Source organism: Anabrus simplex, chromosome 8 (assembly GCF_040414725.1).
Source record: "Anabrus simplex isolate iqAnaSimp1 chromosome 8, ASM4041472v1, whole genome shotgun sequence".
NCBI lineage: Eukaryota > Metazoa > Arthropoda > Insecta > Orthoptera > Tettigoniidae > Anabrus > Anabrus simplex.
Window position 1 is genome coordinate 60654904 of NC_090272.1, and position 17602 is coordinate 60672505.

Genomic DNA, 17602 nt, shown 5'->3' on the forward strand with positions numbered 1-17602 from the left:
CTAGGCTGTACTCTGCTCATTCACTAGTTGTAATTGAGAGCCGTGCAAGCAGCTGCTCGGCTGTACTCTGCTCATTCACTAGTTGTAATTGAGAGCCGTGCAAGCAGCTGCTCGGCTGTACTATGCTCCTTTACCTACCTGAGCAGGAGAGCTTCACTAGTTGTAACTGATAGCCGTCCAAGCAGCAGCTAGGCTGTACTCTGCTCCTTCACCTGCCTAGCTGGAACGCTTCACTAGTTGTAACTTAGAGCCGTGCGAGCTGCTGTTAGGCTGTACTCTGCTCCTTTACCTACCTGAGCAGTAGCGCTTCACTAGTTGTAACTGAGAGCCGTGCAAGCAGCTGTTAGGCTGTACTCTGCTCATTCACTAGTTGTAACTGAGAGCCGTGCAAGCTGCTGCTAGGCTGTACTCTGCTCCTTTACCTGCTTGAGCTGGAGCGCCTCACTAGTTGTAACTGAGAGCCGTGCAAGCAGCTGCTAGGCTGTACTCTGCTCCTTCACCTGCTTGAGCTGGAGCGCCTCACTAGTTGTAACTGAGAGCCGTGCAAGCTGCTGCTAGGCTGTACTCTGCTCCTTTACCTGCTTGAGCTGGAGCGCCTCACTAGTTGTAACTGAGAGCCGTGCAAGCAGCAGCTAGGCTGTACTCTGCTCCTTCACCTGCCTGAGCTGGAACGCTTCACTAGTTGTAACTGAGAGCCGTGCGAGCTGCTGTTAGGCTGTACTCTGCTCCTTTACCTGCTTGAGCTGGAGCGCCTCACTAGTTGTAACTGAGAGCCGTCCAAGCTGCTGTTAGGCTGTACTCTGCTCATTCACTAGTTGTAACTGAGAGCCGTCCATGCAGCTGCTAGGCTGTACTCTGCTCCTTCACTAGTTGTAACTGAGAGCCGTCCAAGCTGCTGTTAGGCTGTACTATGCTCCTTCACTAGTTGTAACTGAGAGCCGTGCAAGCAGCTGCTAGGCTGTACTCTGCTCCTTTACCTGCTTGAGCTGGAGCGCCTCACTAGTTGTAACTGAGAGCCGTCCAAGCTGCAGCTAGGCTGTATTCTGCTCCTTCACTAGTTGTAACTGAGAGCCGTGCAAGCAGCTGTTAGGCTGTACTCTGCTCATTCACTAGTTGTAACTGAGAGCCGTCCATGCAGCTGCTAGGCTGTATTATGCTCCTTCACTAGTTGTAACTGAGAGCCGTGCAAGCTGCTGCTAGGCTGTACTCTGCTCCTTTACCTGCTTGAGCTGGAGCGCCTCACTAGTTGTAACTGAGAGCCGTCCAAGCTGCAGCTAGGCTGTACTCTGCTCCTTCACTAGTTGTAACTGAGAGCCGTGCAAGCAGCTGCTAGGCTGTACTCTGCTCCTTTACCTATCTGAGCAGTAGAGCTCCTTTATCTGCTCCTTTATCTGCGTGATCTGGAGCGCTTCTCAAAGAGCGGAATTTGTGCCTGCCCTTGATTTAGACTGTCCTATATTTCAGCGTTCAGTCTACAGGCTACTGAGATTTTACTAAATGTATGCACATTCCTCCATTTGAAACTATCATTCTGTGACCGCATTTATTTTCAGACCTGAAAACTGGAAAGCATGACGAATTTCAAACACCTCACCTCTACCTTACAGCTTTCTCAATACGAACAAGAAATGTTCATACCATGGGCATGCACAGCATATGAGCAAACTCACAGAACGTAAAACCTGATGTAGGCACAGTGGCTGAAAAATGCAAATAGTCTCAGAATACTGTAAATGTAGTCAGAAGAATATAAAACAGGGCGTATTAATATTATTAGTGAAATGTTAAGTCGAAAATGTGTGGGGAAAATCATGAACGCACTGTACTTCAGCAGCACATACAATTCTTGTTTGCTACTAGCATGTGACAGCTGTCAGGTTGTGATGAATTAGCGATGTGACAACACTTGATTCCAGTGTGACATACTGATGGCCTAGGCCATGAAACTAGTGCAAGTACAACCTGATAACCCATACTGTACTGTCTGTTGTAGCGTGTCTTGGAATAATATATTAATTGCTCGTATATTATGTGTAGCCTCGAGGGGGGGGGGGAATCAGTGGCTTATCTGCCGGTTTCCCACCGAAGGGTTGAGGTTCGATTCACGGCGGATCCTGGATGTGGTTTTCATCTCAAAATAATATGGCGTCAGGAAGGGCATCCGTCCTTAAAGCCCAAACTTAAACCAAAATAAGTGTGGGTGGCTGCATCGCCCCCAGATATACCCGAAATAAGCTGGAGAAAGATGCATGCTAGAGTAGCCAATGCTGTGTTAAAAGATTGTGTAAACGTTAGACAATACATTAAAAATAGTAGCCTAAGGTAAGGGTGTATTCTGCCCGAAGGCATGTCCGAACCTCCACAGAGGTGTGCCTGAGCCGAAGTTTACGTACGGTAGGGTGGACAGTTCCTTTCCGCTCCTCCATTCCCTTAACCCCCACCAACAGCGCGTGGCAACCCATCCAGTTATTGACCACGCCCAATGTTGCTTAACTTCGGAGATCTTACGGGATCCGTGTTTCAACACGGCTACGGCCGTTGGCCGACGTGAAGCAAATTGTAATAAAACAAATGAGCTATTAGTGACTTAATAAAGTGAAATCTGCTGCCGTACTTACCTGCTTTGCTTCTGACTTCTGCTACTGGGTGCAAAGTAGAAAGTGAACGCCACGAACCAGATTGCCTAACACATAAATTGGGTTGAATTCGGGTAAAGTAGGGGCAGGGAAGTTCTTGGATGTCTTTGTTGTGCTAAGCGAACCACTGTCACATTGCCTCGATGGATGATTCCATCCGTCCCATGCGTGAGTGAGAGTCATCCGCAACAATAAATTCATAACTAAATCGATCGAGAATGTCTTTCATATAGATGAGTGATCCCAGAGATTGTGACAAAGATATTTCCTAGATTATAATTCCCTATCAACAGCGTGTGTTATTTCAGCATGTTTGTTCCATACTGTTTCTCCCGTGATAAGCCAAGGTGCATCCGTTCGATGAAGCAGAAAACAGGCCTCATTGAAAAAGGTAACCCTTCGCCAATCGCACAAGGTCCAGTAGTGGTACTGAAACATTTTTCCACCGATGCAACTTAGTTCGCATAGTTGAAGTTACCATCGATTTGCTTTGGATTCCACTGTCGTTCTGGACAGCGCTGAAATCTCTAGACAGCTAGAAGGTATGAAGCTACACAGTTGGAAAACTGACACGTTATAAAGCCTATTTACAGAATGAAACAGAATGTTATACAGCGATCATATGGAATAGGAGAGAAAGGTATTTACAAGGCATACGTGATGGTGCGTTGTGAAAAAATTAATACTTCTATGTAAGGTGATATAAGAGGTGAGAACACTCGCCGCAGTACAGCGGCTTGCTTCTGTATGCTGCGAGTGACTCCAGTCGAAAAGGCAAGCGACCTGTTGTGACAAACACAACACACCTAGACGAAGGTCAGAGTAGTAGAGTACATTACAACAAGCAAACGGATGAATTATGTAACTTGATGTTTACAAACATAATTGTGTCACGAGGATGCTTAAAACAAATCCGGTTCCAGAACAAACCCCACCGGGCGAGTTGGCCGTGCGCTTAGAGGCGCGTGGCTGTGAGCTTGCATCCGGGAGATAGTAGGTTCGAATCCCACTATCGGCAGCCCTGAAGATGGTTTTCCGTGGTTTCCCATTTTCACACCAGGCTGTACCTTAATTAAGGCTACGGCCGCTTCCTTCCAACTCCTAGGCCTTTCCTATCCCATCGTCGCCATAAGACCTATCTGTGTCGGTGCGACGTAAAGCCCCTAGAAAAGAAAAAGAACAAACCCCGTTATTAAATATTCAAAAATCTATTGAAAAGGGCAGGCAAAACAATATGACTGTGACAGACCAAGACGAGATGTCTGACCTCTTTATGACGAATGTTGCGGAGCAGCGCTGGTCAACTGATATTAATAATAATAATAATAATAATAATAATAATAATAATAATAATAATAATAATAATAATAATAATAATAATAATAATAATAATAATAATAGTCAAGGAGAGGAAGGAAGAAACCGAACGATTTGGACGTGTGGTTAAGGCGCGCAGCATTCGGAAGATAGCGGGTTCGAATCCACTTTCAGTAGCCCTGAAAATGGTTTTCCGCGGTTTCCCATTTCACCCCAGGCAAATGCTGGGGCTGTACCTTAATTAAGGCCACGGCCGCTTCCTTCCCAGTCCTAGCCCTTTCCTGTCCCATCGTCGCCGTAAGACCTATCTGTGTTAGTGCGACGTTAAGCCAATAGCAAAAGAAAATAATATATATATATATATATATATTCATGTAATGCGGAAAATATATTGGAGGTGATATGTTATTATTTATCAGTATATCAAGATATGGATACCAACATGAAGATATAAGAAAAAATAGCGAACAAATCAGAAAATACAAGTAATTGATTACCTTAATTAAGGCCACGGCCACTTCCTTCCCACTCTTATCCCTATCCTATCCTATCCTATCCTATCCTATCCTATCCTATCCTATCCTATCCTATCCCATCGTCACTATGAGACCTATCTGTGTCCACGCGACATAAAACCAATTATAAAGAGAAATAAAGGAAGGTAAAATGCAGCCCGATCATGCACAATGCTGGGGAAACATCAAATCCCACCCAAAAATGCAACAGTTGAACATCATAGTCTTTAGTCGGCTTGTACGAACCATTTACAACAACAACAACAACAACAATAATAATAATAATAAAAACAACAACAACAACAACAACAACCACAATAATAATAATAATAATAACAACAACAATCCATGAATTTAAAATGTTTACTAACATGTATCTGTCCACTTCGTCAGGCCTTTTAACTCGACCGATTTGCTTCTTATTTTAGTCTTTGTTTATTTCTTATTTTTTATTATCTGCCGGTTATCAGACATTGTTAGGCCTCTATGTTCGGTCAGTTTTGAGTAAAATCAAAGCACTAAATAATTACTCCAATAATTGCAGGCGAAGGCTCGCCCCAGCCCGCAATACATTCTGTACTTAGCAAGTTGCTAAGCGATTAATACTTTCACTAATATTCTGACATATGATGTTTATCCTTAGTAATGTGATTACTTGCAGCCGTGTTTGATTACTACCTGTCAAGCCAGACAATATACACTTCCTCTGATCATATGACTACAACAGGCGTATCAAGACGAGTTATCTGACCTATTTATAAAGAAAGCTGCGGAATAGTACAGCTCCACTAATAATAATGATATCATCATCATCATCATCATCATCAACATTTTTCTTTCTTTCTTTTTCTTTCTTTCTTTCTTTCTTTCTTTCTTTCTTTTGCTTTTAAATCCGTTTACCCTCCAGGACTGGTTTCTTCCTCAGACTCAGTGAGGGATCTCACCTCTCAACGGTGGTGTTCTGGGGCGTGAGACTTTGGGTCGGGGGATACACCTGGGAGGAGAACCAGTACTTCGTCCAGGCGGCGTCACCTGCTATGTTAAACAGGGTTTTTATGAGGGGATGGGAAGATTGGGAGGGATAGACAAGGAAGAGGGAAGGAAGCGGCAGTGGTCTAAGTTAGGTAGCATTCCGGCATTTGCCTGGAGGAGAAGTGAGGAACCACGGAAAACCATTTCGAGGATGGCTGAGATGGGAATCGATCACCCCTGTACTCAGTTGACCTCCCGAGGCTGATTAGACCCCGTTGCAGCCCTCGTACCTTTTTTCAAATTTCGTAGCAGAGTCGGGAATCGAATCCGATCCTCCAGGGATGGCATATAATCACACTAACCACTACACCACAGACGTGGACATAATAATAATAATAATAATAATAATAATAATAATAATAATAATAATAATAATAATAATAATAATAATAATAATAAATTTAATTTCGTGTGGCTATTTCTAGCCGAGTGCAGCCCTTGTAAGGCAGACCCTCCGATGAAGGTGGGCGGCATCTGCCATGGCTAGGTAACTGCGTGTTATTGTTGTGGAGGATTGTGTTATGTGTGCTGTGTGAGTTACAGGGATGTTGGGGACAGCACAAACACCCAGCCCCCGGGCCATTGGAATTAACCAATTAAGGTTAAAATCCCCGACCCGGCCGGGAATCGAACCCGGGACCCTCTGAACCGAAGGCCAGTACGCTGACCATTCAGCCAACGAGTCGTACTATAAATAATAATAATAATAATAATAATAATAATAATAATAATACTAATTGGTTTCATTCACGTCATGAAAGAGTATAGAAAACAATCCCCCTTTTCCTAATGGCGTATGTAATCTTTTCGACGTGTGCTTGTGGAATTACTATCAAAAACTACAGAGCTAATTTTCAATAAAGTTATTTTTTATGATTAAGAAGTTAAACTTATTTTTGCTTGTCTTCTATATTCAAGTCTAAAGACTCGAGAATTTGGCAATAATGGTTGTGACAGAGCACTGCCCGGAGGTACTCAGAGGGTTTGTTAATGATGTAGCTGGAGGCTAAGCTCCCGGAGGGTTTGATTTAGCACCAGAGGCTAATAAGCTTGGCCTGGTTTGACTGTTCAGACTAATGACGACTGATATCGATAACTGATATAGGGCAGCAGTAATCTTCACTGATTCCTGATAAATATTGTGTGTGTATTGTTTGCTGTAGTTCCTCCAACTTGCAGATACTGACGTGTAAGCCTCTGTAAGCTGAGCGATCCATAATTAGGTTAGGCAGTCTTGCCTAGCCCTAGTCAGTTGTCATGTTTACAAATTGATCCCATTGTGGCCAACCGAACTGTCCGAGAGGTAATTAGAACAACAATTAGAACCAGGTGATACTATCCCCAGGATATCTGTGACTCGCTCTCAATCTTCATTCTTCCTTCATCCGTTAACCTTCCAGGGTTATTATTACTATTATTATTATTATTATTATTATTATTATTATTATTATTATTATTATTATTATTATTATTATTATTATTAGCGAGGCATCCAACCTCTACCACTTAAAGAGCAGAGTCCTGGAGCGTGAGACTTTGGGTCGGGGGATACAACTGGGAAGGAGAACCAGTACTTAGCCCAAGTTGCCTCACCTGCTATGCTGAACAAGGGCCTTTTAATGGAAGAGAAGATCACGAATGATAGAGAAGGAAGCGGCCGTGGCGTTAAGATACGTACAATCCCGGCATTCGCTTGGAGAAGTGGGAAACAATGGAAAACCACTTCGATGATGCCTGAGGTGGAAATCGAACCCCCTCTACTTAGTTGACCTCCAAAGGCAGACTGTACCCCTTACAGCCCTTGTACCTCTTTTTAAATGTCGTGGCAGAGCCGGGATTCGTACTTGGGCCTCAGGGGCTGGCAGCTAATCTCACTAACCACTACACCACAATACTGAGGATATCTATAGGAAGGTGCAAAATACATGCGTATCACCTTAGAAGAGCGCGGAATACATTTTTGAAATATTTTATTGCTAAAAAGTAAAGTCGTCTCCTCATCCCGAAGTGGTGCAGCTCTTTTCAGGCACACCCCCAATGGTGGCGAGCTGCATGTACTATTTTAACCACATACCAGACATCCTGCCAGTTTTAAATTTTTGGCAGTACCGGGAATCGAACCCGGGCCCCCGAGGACGGCAGCTAATAACACCAGCCCTTACGCAACGGAGGTGGACATTTCGTTGCTTGAAGAATGGAGCTATTATTTCTGAATATTTTTCCGAAATTGTCATCTCATCAATGTTGACCCTTGGGTTCTTTGCATGCCACTTAACATTTTCTGGGCTTATCTTTGCTGCATGGAGAATGCCCATCTCTGCCAGCATCGCACGAAGTACCTCCAAGGTTTGTGTTAACTCCATCTGCTTCAGTTCGCACACACAAGTAACCAAGACATGGAACAGACTGACGAATTTTAATATACCGTATTATAATATTAAATGCTAATACTAAATACTACCGAGATTTCTTAATCGATAACTGAATGAACGTGGGTGCATTTGCTTGAGCCTCTCTTTACTGGCCATCTGGTTATTGCTAACTGAGCCATCGTTAGGATTAGACATTTCAATGTTATGAAATTCACAGCCAAAACTTTGAATGAAACAGTTCCTAGTTGTGCTCGCGTACAGATTTTACTCGATATTCGTTCGTAATCTGTTTACCCTCCAGGGTCGGTTTTTCCCTCGGACTCAGCGAGGGATCCCACCTCTACCGCCTCAAAGGCAGTGTCCTGGAGATTCAGACTTTGGGTCGGGGATACAACTGGGGAGAATGACCAGTACCTCGCCCAGGCGGCCTCATCTGCTATGCTGAACAGGGGCCTTGTGGAGGGATGGGAAGATTGGATGGGACAGGCAAGGAAGAGGGAAGGAAGCGGCCGTGGCCTTAAGTTAGGTACCATCCCGGCATTTGCCTGGAGGAGAAGTGGGAAACCACGGAAAACCACTTGCAGGATGGCTGAGGTGGGAATCGAACCCACCTCTACTCAGTTGACCTCCCGAGGCTGAGTGGACCCCGTTCCAGCCCTCGTACCACTTTTCAAATTTCGTGGCAGAGCCGGGAATCGAACCCGGACCTCCGGGGGTAGCAGCTAATCACGCTAACCACTACACCACAGAGGCGGACTTTACTCAATGTACGAAGCAAAATTAGAACTGCACCGGCAACAACATATTACAGTTTTCATATAAGAAGTTGGTAAATGCAAATAATTATCGTAGACCATCCTAAGTCTGAAATGTGAGAAATGAAATTATTTCCCGGCTGTTTGTTCCATTCTTCTCATGTATTTATTTCTCTATTACTCAAAATTCGGTTACACGAAATTCTCGATTTCTCGAAGCAAATATTTCCTCCCTTGAAGCAAAAAATACTCTGTAATTCGAAAGTTGTGCAACATTAACTGTGCAATACGGCATTTGTAAAGAAAGGGTTACAGTGACGGTGGGAGCTAATATGACTGGAATCGAAGAACTAAAATTTCTAATGATCGGAAAATTGGTCACGTATGAAAGCAACCTCCGAGGTAGTGGATCACAAGCTCTATTTACGAATCTCGGCTGCGTGGTATTCACAAGAAGTTCCAACGTGAAGGGAGGAAAGGTTAACAGTAACAAGCACAAGAGATTAACGGATTTTTTCAAAGGTGTTAACTGAGGTATGTTTCTTGTTTCACTAGTGTATGTACTGTATCCTGTCTTCTAAAATTTTAGTATAATAGGGGTTATAATTAACGTTTTTCCGTAAAATAGAGTTTATTTATATACACTGACTGACAGAGCAAATGCAACACCAAGAAGGAGTGGTTCGAAAGGGATGAAAGTTGGGGAAAAAACAGAGACGGCACGGAAGAATAATTGATGTTTATTTCAAACCGATATGCAGGTTACACAATGCGCACGGCATCGACTCAGTAGGATGTAGGACCACCGCGAGCGGCGATGCACGCAGAAACACGTCGAGGTACAGAGTCAATAAGAGTGCGGATGGTGTCCTGAGGGATGGTTCTCCATTCTCTGTCAACCATTTGCCACAGCTGGTCGTCCGTACGAGGCTGGGGCAGAGTTTGCAAATGGCGTCCAATGAGATCCCACACGTGTTCGATTGGTGAGAGATCCGGAGAGTACGCTGGCCACGGAAGCATCTGTACACCTCGTAGAGCCTGTTGGGAGATGCGAGCAGTGTGTGGGCGGGCATTATCCTGCTGAAACAGAGCATTGGGCAGCTCCTGAAGGTACGGGAGTGCCACCGGCCGCAGCACATGCTGCACGTAGCGGTGGGCATTTAACGTGCCTTGAATACGCACTAGAGGTGACGTGGAATCATACGCAATAGCGCCCCAAACCATGATGCAGCGTTGTCTAGCGGTAGGGCGCTCCACAGTTACTGCCGGATTTGACCTTTCTCCACGCCGACGCCACACTCGTCTGCGGTGACTATCACTGACAGAACATAAGCGTGACTCATCGGAGAACACGACGTTCCGCCATTCCCTCATCCAAGTCGCTCTAGCCCGGCACCATGCCAGGCGTGCACGTCTATGCTGTGGAGTCAATGGTAGTCTTCTGAGCGGACGCCGGGAGTGCAGGCCTCCTTCAACCAATCGACGGGAAATTGTTCTGGTCGATATTGGAACAGCCAGGGTGTCTTGCACATGCTGAAGAATGGCGGTTGACGTGGCGTGCGGGGCTGCCACCGCTTGGCGGCGGATGCGCCGATCCTCGCGTGCTGACGTCACTCGGACTGCGCCTGGACCCCTCGCACGTGCCACATGTCCCTGCGCCAACCATCTTCGCCACAGGCGCTGCACCGTGGACACATCCCTATGGGTATCGGCTGCGATTTGACGAAGCGACCAACCTGCCCTTCTCAGCCCGATCACCATACCCCTCGTAAAGTCGTCTGTCTGCTGGAAATGCCTCCGTTGACGGCGGCCTGGCATTCTTAGCTATACACGTGTCCTGTGGCACACGACAACACGTTCTACAATGACTGTCGGCTGAGAAATCACGGTACGAAGTGGGCCATTCGCCAACGCCGTGTCCCATTTATCGTTCGCTACGTGCGCAGCACAGCGGCGCATTTCACATCATGAGCATACCTCAGTGACGTCAGTCTACCCTGCAATTGGCATAAAGTTCTGACCACTCCTTCTTGGTGTTGCATTTGCTCTGTCAGTCAGTGTATTTTATATACTGAAAAAATAATGTATTCGGTATAAGCCCGTAGATACACATGATTCGATTATATGCTCTAAAACGGTATTCTCTATATTTCAAAATTTCTATGACTCAAAATAAAATTTAGCTCCCGACTTGATTCGACTTACCGAGGTTTCGCTGTGTAGGGGATAAGTGGAAGAGGTCCGACACTTCGACGAATTACTGTATTTGCCAAGAAATTGAAGGGTCCTGCAAAGACCGTGGACCCTGTACAATTTTATTTATATAGATTTAAGAATATTTACATCTTCTAATGTTGAAATATTAAGGAAGAGTAGTTTAACAGGTGATGAAATTTGAAATACTCACTGTAATCAGGAGGTTAAATTTCAACTAATTATCAAGTCAAAGTTCTCATACGCTAATAAAACTCACGGTATCAACGATACCAGTTAATGTCTTATTTTACTGAGCGAATGCTTCATACCGATGTTATCAGCCGAGGTATTCACTTTGCTGTGAATTCATTCAAACGTTGCTCCTCCACTCCTCCATTAATGTGAGCCACTGATAAATAAGATAGGAGGATCTGTCCTACCCCAGAATGTGATGTTAATAAATTGATCCGTCTGTGTGGCCAGCTTGGCTGCCCGAGTAGTAATTAGGGCAATGGTTTGCTCTGGGGCGGGTAGAACAAGATGGATCGGCTTGTGAATTAAACTTGATAAATGTAGAGAGGTATCAATAATGTAGGCAATAACTTACATTTATACTTCTATGATGATGAAGATGATGATAATGGCGTATGGTTTTTAGTGCCGGAAGTGTCCGAGGACAAGTTCGATTCGCCAGATGCAGGTCTTTTGTTTTGACTCCCGTAGGCGACTTGCGCGTCGTGATAAGGATGAAATGATTATTAAGACGACACACACACCCAGCTCCCATGCCATAGAAATTAACTAATCATGGTTAAAATTCCCGAACCGGCCGGGAATCGAACCTGGGACCCCTGTGATCAAAGGCCAGCATCTTAACAATTTAGCCATGGAGCCGGACGATGATGGTGGATTAGTGGTAGAGTGTCGGCCTCCGGATCCCAAGATAGCGGGTTCAAACCCGGCAGAGGTAGTCGGATTTTTGATCGGCGGAAGAAAGTCCATTCGACACTCCATGTCGTACGATGTCGGCATGTAAAAGATCTCTGGTGACACATTTGGTGTTTACCCGACAAAATTCATTAAATCTCAGCCATAGACGCCCAAAAGAGTTTCGGTTTACTCGGTCTGCCATCTAGTGGGCCTAGAGTAAAATGGAACGTCGAAATTGACGAGCAGACAGCCAGATGGCGTCAAATTGAATTGTCTGCACACGGTAGCTGAGGCCATACGATTATTATTATTATTATTATTATTATTATTATTATTATTATTATGATAAACACAAGCTGTTTGTTAAACAATGCCCTAATGTCAGCAGTTTAAGATCTTACAAGGAAACTCTTCCATTTTTAAGTCTCAGATCTGATTGAGAAATGGTACAACAACTGAGCAGCCGGCCAGTCCATGTGCCACACTCTCACTCTTTCTCACTTGCTCACACATTACTGCCCAACAACTACCTGCTACCCGTCACTCACTCCTATCTACGCGGTGTTAAATTAGCAAACTTTGACACCCCAAAACAAGTGCTAAATATACTACTCTAATTTTAGTATGGGTGAATAAAGCGTTCATACTGAAGTCGCTATAACAAATTCCAATTAGATCGGAGACTAACAATTGGGTTTCCGTGTTAGTAGACTGTTCCCTACACTTCCTCCGTTGCCTAAATTTTGCCTTTAAGAAATTCTCACTCTTCTCACTTCTGGATGGTTGACTCAACAAAACTGTACGTTAATATTTGAAGCAATGGATGTAACTCAACTGGTAGAGAACTATTCAGTTCGATTCATTTCTGTTTGAATGTTTATGGGTTCGTGATGGTCGAGCGACTTCGAAACTGGTTTCGCACCAAGACAGCCATGGTTTGAATTCTAGCCAGTATGCGTGGGATGTTTTAAAGGAATTGTCACGTTTCTGTGGTTCTGATTTCACGTGTAACTGGATAGACTGTGTAGGAGTAGGCGGGCAGTGGCCGTGGGCTTAGTTAAGGTACATCCTCAGCATTTGCACGATGTAAAACTGAGGAAACCATGAAAGACCATCTTCAGGATTGCCTATGGTAGGAATCCAACCCACCATCTCCTGAATGCAAACGTAAAGCTACATGACATGTATCAGTGATACAATTCGTTTGGTAATAGGGGTCTATTATTATTATTATTATTATTATTATTATTATTATTATTATTATTATTATTATTATTATTATTATTATTATTATTACAGCTGGGATGATTGACTCAGACGGTACACGCTCTGGCCTACTGATTCTGACTCAGTCCGATTGTATTTGAAGGTAATCACATAAGTCAAGCTCGTGTCGGTAGATTTGCTAACACGTAAAAGAACTCCTGATGAAGAAAATTGGTTTCGTCCTTTGACAGCATGGGATATGCTCTAAAGGAGAACAGTGGTCTGTTATTCGGTTTTTGAGTAGTGAAAATATGAAACCTCGTGAAATTCATAGACGAATGGCGTTTCAGCTGTTTCATGCTTGTCACTGTAGAATCATTATAGTGCTGGGCCCCATACTGTCCGTGCAGCAGTTGTGACCATCCAAGACATACAGATTTAATATCTTCCGCCATATTCACCAGACCTCGTCCATAGTGATAACCACACGTTCAAGCCTTTCAGGTAAGCACTGAGAGGAAATACGTTTTGTTCGGATTAAGAGGAATGATAAGGGCAATGTACGAATGTCTTCGCAGACAACCAGTTAAATTTTATGCAAGAATCAATTGAATGGTAACAGATACTTAGCAGAAGCATTATTAGAGCTATGCACCACTCTCGCTGAATAAAATAAATTGAAAGAAGTATATCAGTTTCTCAATGGTATCACTTGTAATAATAATAATAATAATAATAATAATAATAATAATAATAATAATAATAATAATATAAATATATATATTGCTATTTGCTTTACGTCGCACAGACACAGAGAGGTATTTTGGCGACGATGGGATAGGAAAGGCTTAGAAATGGGAAGGACGCGGCCGTGGCCTTAATTAAGGTACAGCGCCAGTATTTGCCTGGTGTGAAAATGGGAAACCACGGAAAACCATCTTCAGGGCTGCCGACAGTGGGGTTCGAACCCACTATCTCCCGTATGCAAGCTCACAGCTGTGAGACCCTAACCGCACAGTCAACTCGCCGGGTAACATAATAATATTATTATAAAATATTTATAATAATTAATATAATATTATTATTAATATTATTATTGTTACGGGATTACCCATGGAGCAGAAAGAGGTTAAAGAAGGTGCCGGGGTGAATGGGTCTATCTACAATATCAAAATTAATTTTAAACTTAAGCTGAATATTATATTTTTAGCAATTCAAATGTAACAATTTTCCATAACAATGAAACATCAGGTACAATGAGAATCTTGAAACAAGTCAAGGAAGATACAAGATTAGTGAACTTTACACATTCTGGGCTTCAAGCCCCTCGCTTTACAACTCGTGAGCTCCCTGCTTAAATTTACCAAAGAGCACAAATTTATTCAAGGGCAGAAATCCCCTAATTCACAGAGCATTCGCTCCCTAAATCACAATATCTAGCTTCCCAGAGGCACACTTTACAGTTACAAAACTTGAAAACAAGCTAACAGGCTCTCAGGTGTCCAAACCTACTCAAGGCAACATCAACTTACAATCACTGGCCGCTCAAGGCACAACTTACAATTTGAAAATGATCTATACAGGGGTATTTTATACCCAACCTACGGGGCCTTCATGAAAAAGGAAGAGGTTAAATAACTGGCTCAAACAAAAAATGAATGGAGGCGTACACTGCGCTCCAACATAATGAAAACTTAAAAACTTACAGGGCTCCAGGCCGATGAAACAGGGGCTATTCCTAACCTACTCAGGTGACTGGCATAGAAATTACTTTAACACATTACAGAAGGAAAAACATTTACAAAACGTAGTCACCTCAAACCAAGATGAAGGGGAGCTCGAAAGGGGTACATCACTCTATATCCCCGATTTACAGTTAAAGATTTTATGAAATTTTTACATTAGCCGGAAGAAGATTTACATTTTAGAAAGTAGGTTACATAAGTAAAGATTCGGACCTTTACCCTCGGATTAAGCTGCGGAGGTAGCTACAACAAGAAAGATGTAGTTTATGTGGCCATTACCTTATAGATGTTCTGCTGCCGACGAATGAGGCCACCCGCCTCCTGCTTAAGGACACACACTCAGGAAGACGACGATCAGTTGGCCAAGAAACGGGAAAAGCCGCAGTTTATAAACCCACAGGGAAGGTTCGAGATCATTCAAGATTAAACCAGCCACACCCTCTCCATTTACTTGGTTAATCTCAATGTTACACTCAGAATCGAACAAGAAGCCTGTGGTAGGTTGAAAATTAATTACAGAAATTAGTGATTGGCTAGATTCAAAACTGGTGGAAAGGAAAAGGGAAGATTGCTAACCCAAAAATAAATGAACATCAATCAGTTGCAAAAACCTAGAAATACAAAACTTCTTTAAATTATAAGTTCTTTCACTTTGCACCAGAGGGCATAAATTTTTTGTGGTGTCATCTGTAGAAAAATGTCCAAACTTCTTGATAAATGGCAGACAAAACAAGGAGTATTTCACTCACTTTAGGAAACTTCAGAATAACAAAATTACTTAATATTTCAGTGGAGACATCTCATTAAAGTTCTAAGTCCTGTTGTAGTAGTTTCCACTTTAGTTCAATAGAGGAGTTCATTAAGGCGCTTATTTTAAATTCGCGGCGTTGAGGTGTAATTCCCAGTACAATTATTATTATTATTATTATTATTATTATTATTATTATTATTATTATTATTATTATTATTATTATTATTATTATTATTATTATACTCGTCATCACCATCTTGACGTTTGTGTCCTTTAAAACAGCTATTATGACCATTACCTTGGATTGCTAATTTTTCAGTCGACAGCTGACAGTTTTCTTGCATTATGTTTGCCATACCGACTACTGACTTGTATTTGTTCTACGAGGACTATTCAGTGTTGCGCCGCGTGATGCAGTGCATTACATCTTAGCTGAGAGCGGCCCTCTCTCTAATTGGCTCTGTGCACGATTGACTGAAGCAGAACAGCTGACTTCTTAGGGAATCAAGACGATGTTCGCAACTAATTGCTTGCCTGTTTGCTCTTCCTCTGCAGGATTTGCTGCAAATACAATCTTGTCAAGCTCCTTCTCGCTCTGGCTTAAAACTGGACAAGCTGATGCAGACATTTCCAATTTGGAAGGAAGGTAAGAAGGAAAGACGTTGTATTATTTCACGTGTAACATTAGTTTGTGGGGCGGGCTTGACTATTAATTTACCCTGAATTAAATAATGGATACTTTTCCTTTCATAGCTCTAGGGGATTCATCGACGTACATAAATGGATGCATTCAAAAAATCAGCGAGAGAGCTAGGATATTTTCATCCAACATTTCCCGGATTCTGTGGTTGCCTATCAGCCAAATTATGCTTAACTCTTGTACAGTAATGCTCGCCTTCGCGACATACAGTACCGGTCGAAAGTTTAGGACCACATAAGGAAATCACGAAATGTCATCTAGAACCTAAAATTGTGCCACTAGTCCTCTATAATTTCCTTTCTGACCTCTCACATCTAATAGGATATATGTCGCTTGATTTCATTGAGTTACAGGTACTCCAAATACTGTGGAAGTTATGAATTTTTAACTCTTGGAAGGTCACACCAAAAGATCAAACATTTTGGTAATATAATGTACTGTACGTTCTAATTGGTTGCAAGTAACACCAACAAGATTTTTCTATAAACTTAGGGATAGGTGGGGGCCATTTATGTATAAATATAAAAATTCCGAAAATATGCGGCACCGGTCTTTTTGCGTGTTTTATTTTTTTGAACCAGGGCCAAAATTGTTGATTTTTCTTTGCCTTTTTCATGTAAGGCCTAAGGTCTCAGGGCGAGCTATCGGCGTCAAACTTATCTGCCCGGCAGAGGTAGTCGGATTTTTGAAGGGCGGAAAAAAAGTCCATTCGACACTCCATGTCGTACGATGTCGGCATGTAAAAGATCTCTGGTGATACATTTGGTATTTACCCGACAAAATTAATTAAATCTCAGCCATAGACGCCCAAGAGAGATCCGGTTTACTCTAGGTCCGCTAGATGGCAGACAGAGTAAACCGGAACGTCGAAATTGACGAGCAGACAGCCAGATGGCGTCAAATCGAAATGTCTGCAAACGGTAGCTGAGGCCATACGATTATTATTATTATTATTTACTCTGCGAATGGCATCCAAGAACACATTTCTGATGCCGATAGCTCACACTGAGACCTATGACAAAAACAAGGAAGAATTGACTATTTTAGCGCTGGTTCGAAAAGAAAATAAAGGCACAAAAATGGGTGCCTCATTTTTTTTTTTCGGAATTTTTATATTTATACTAAAATGACCACTAACTATTGCTAAGTCTCTACAAGAATCTTGGTGGTGATACTTGAAACCAATTAGAGGATATAGTACATAATATTTCCAAAAATGTTGACTTTCTGATGTGACCTTCCAACAGTTAAAATTGTATAACTTATTCAAAACTTGGCGTAAATCACTGAAATCAGGCGATGTATATCATATTAGATGCAAGAGCTCAGGAAAAAAGTACAGAGGTCTAGTAGCAAAATTGTAGGTCCTAGATGGAACCTCATGATTTTTTAATGTGGTCCTAAACTTTTGACCGGTACTGTACTTAAGCTTCCCCCAGTTCCCCCA

At 42.7% G+C, this 17602-nt stretch overlaps 1 long non-coding RNA gene across 1 annotated transcript; it reads left to right on the forward strand.

Annotated features, from left to right (window-relative positions):
- The first annotated feature begins 11736 nt into the window (after positions 1-11736).
- LOC137501892 (uncharacterized) lies at positions 11737-17100 on the forward strand. Its single transcript, XR_011018678.1, has 2 exons — positions 11737-11790; positions 16829-17100. It is a non-coding gene; the product is annotated as an uncharacterized lncRNA (long non-coding RNA).
- The last annotated feature ends 502 nt before the right edge of the window (positions 17101-17602 follow it).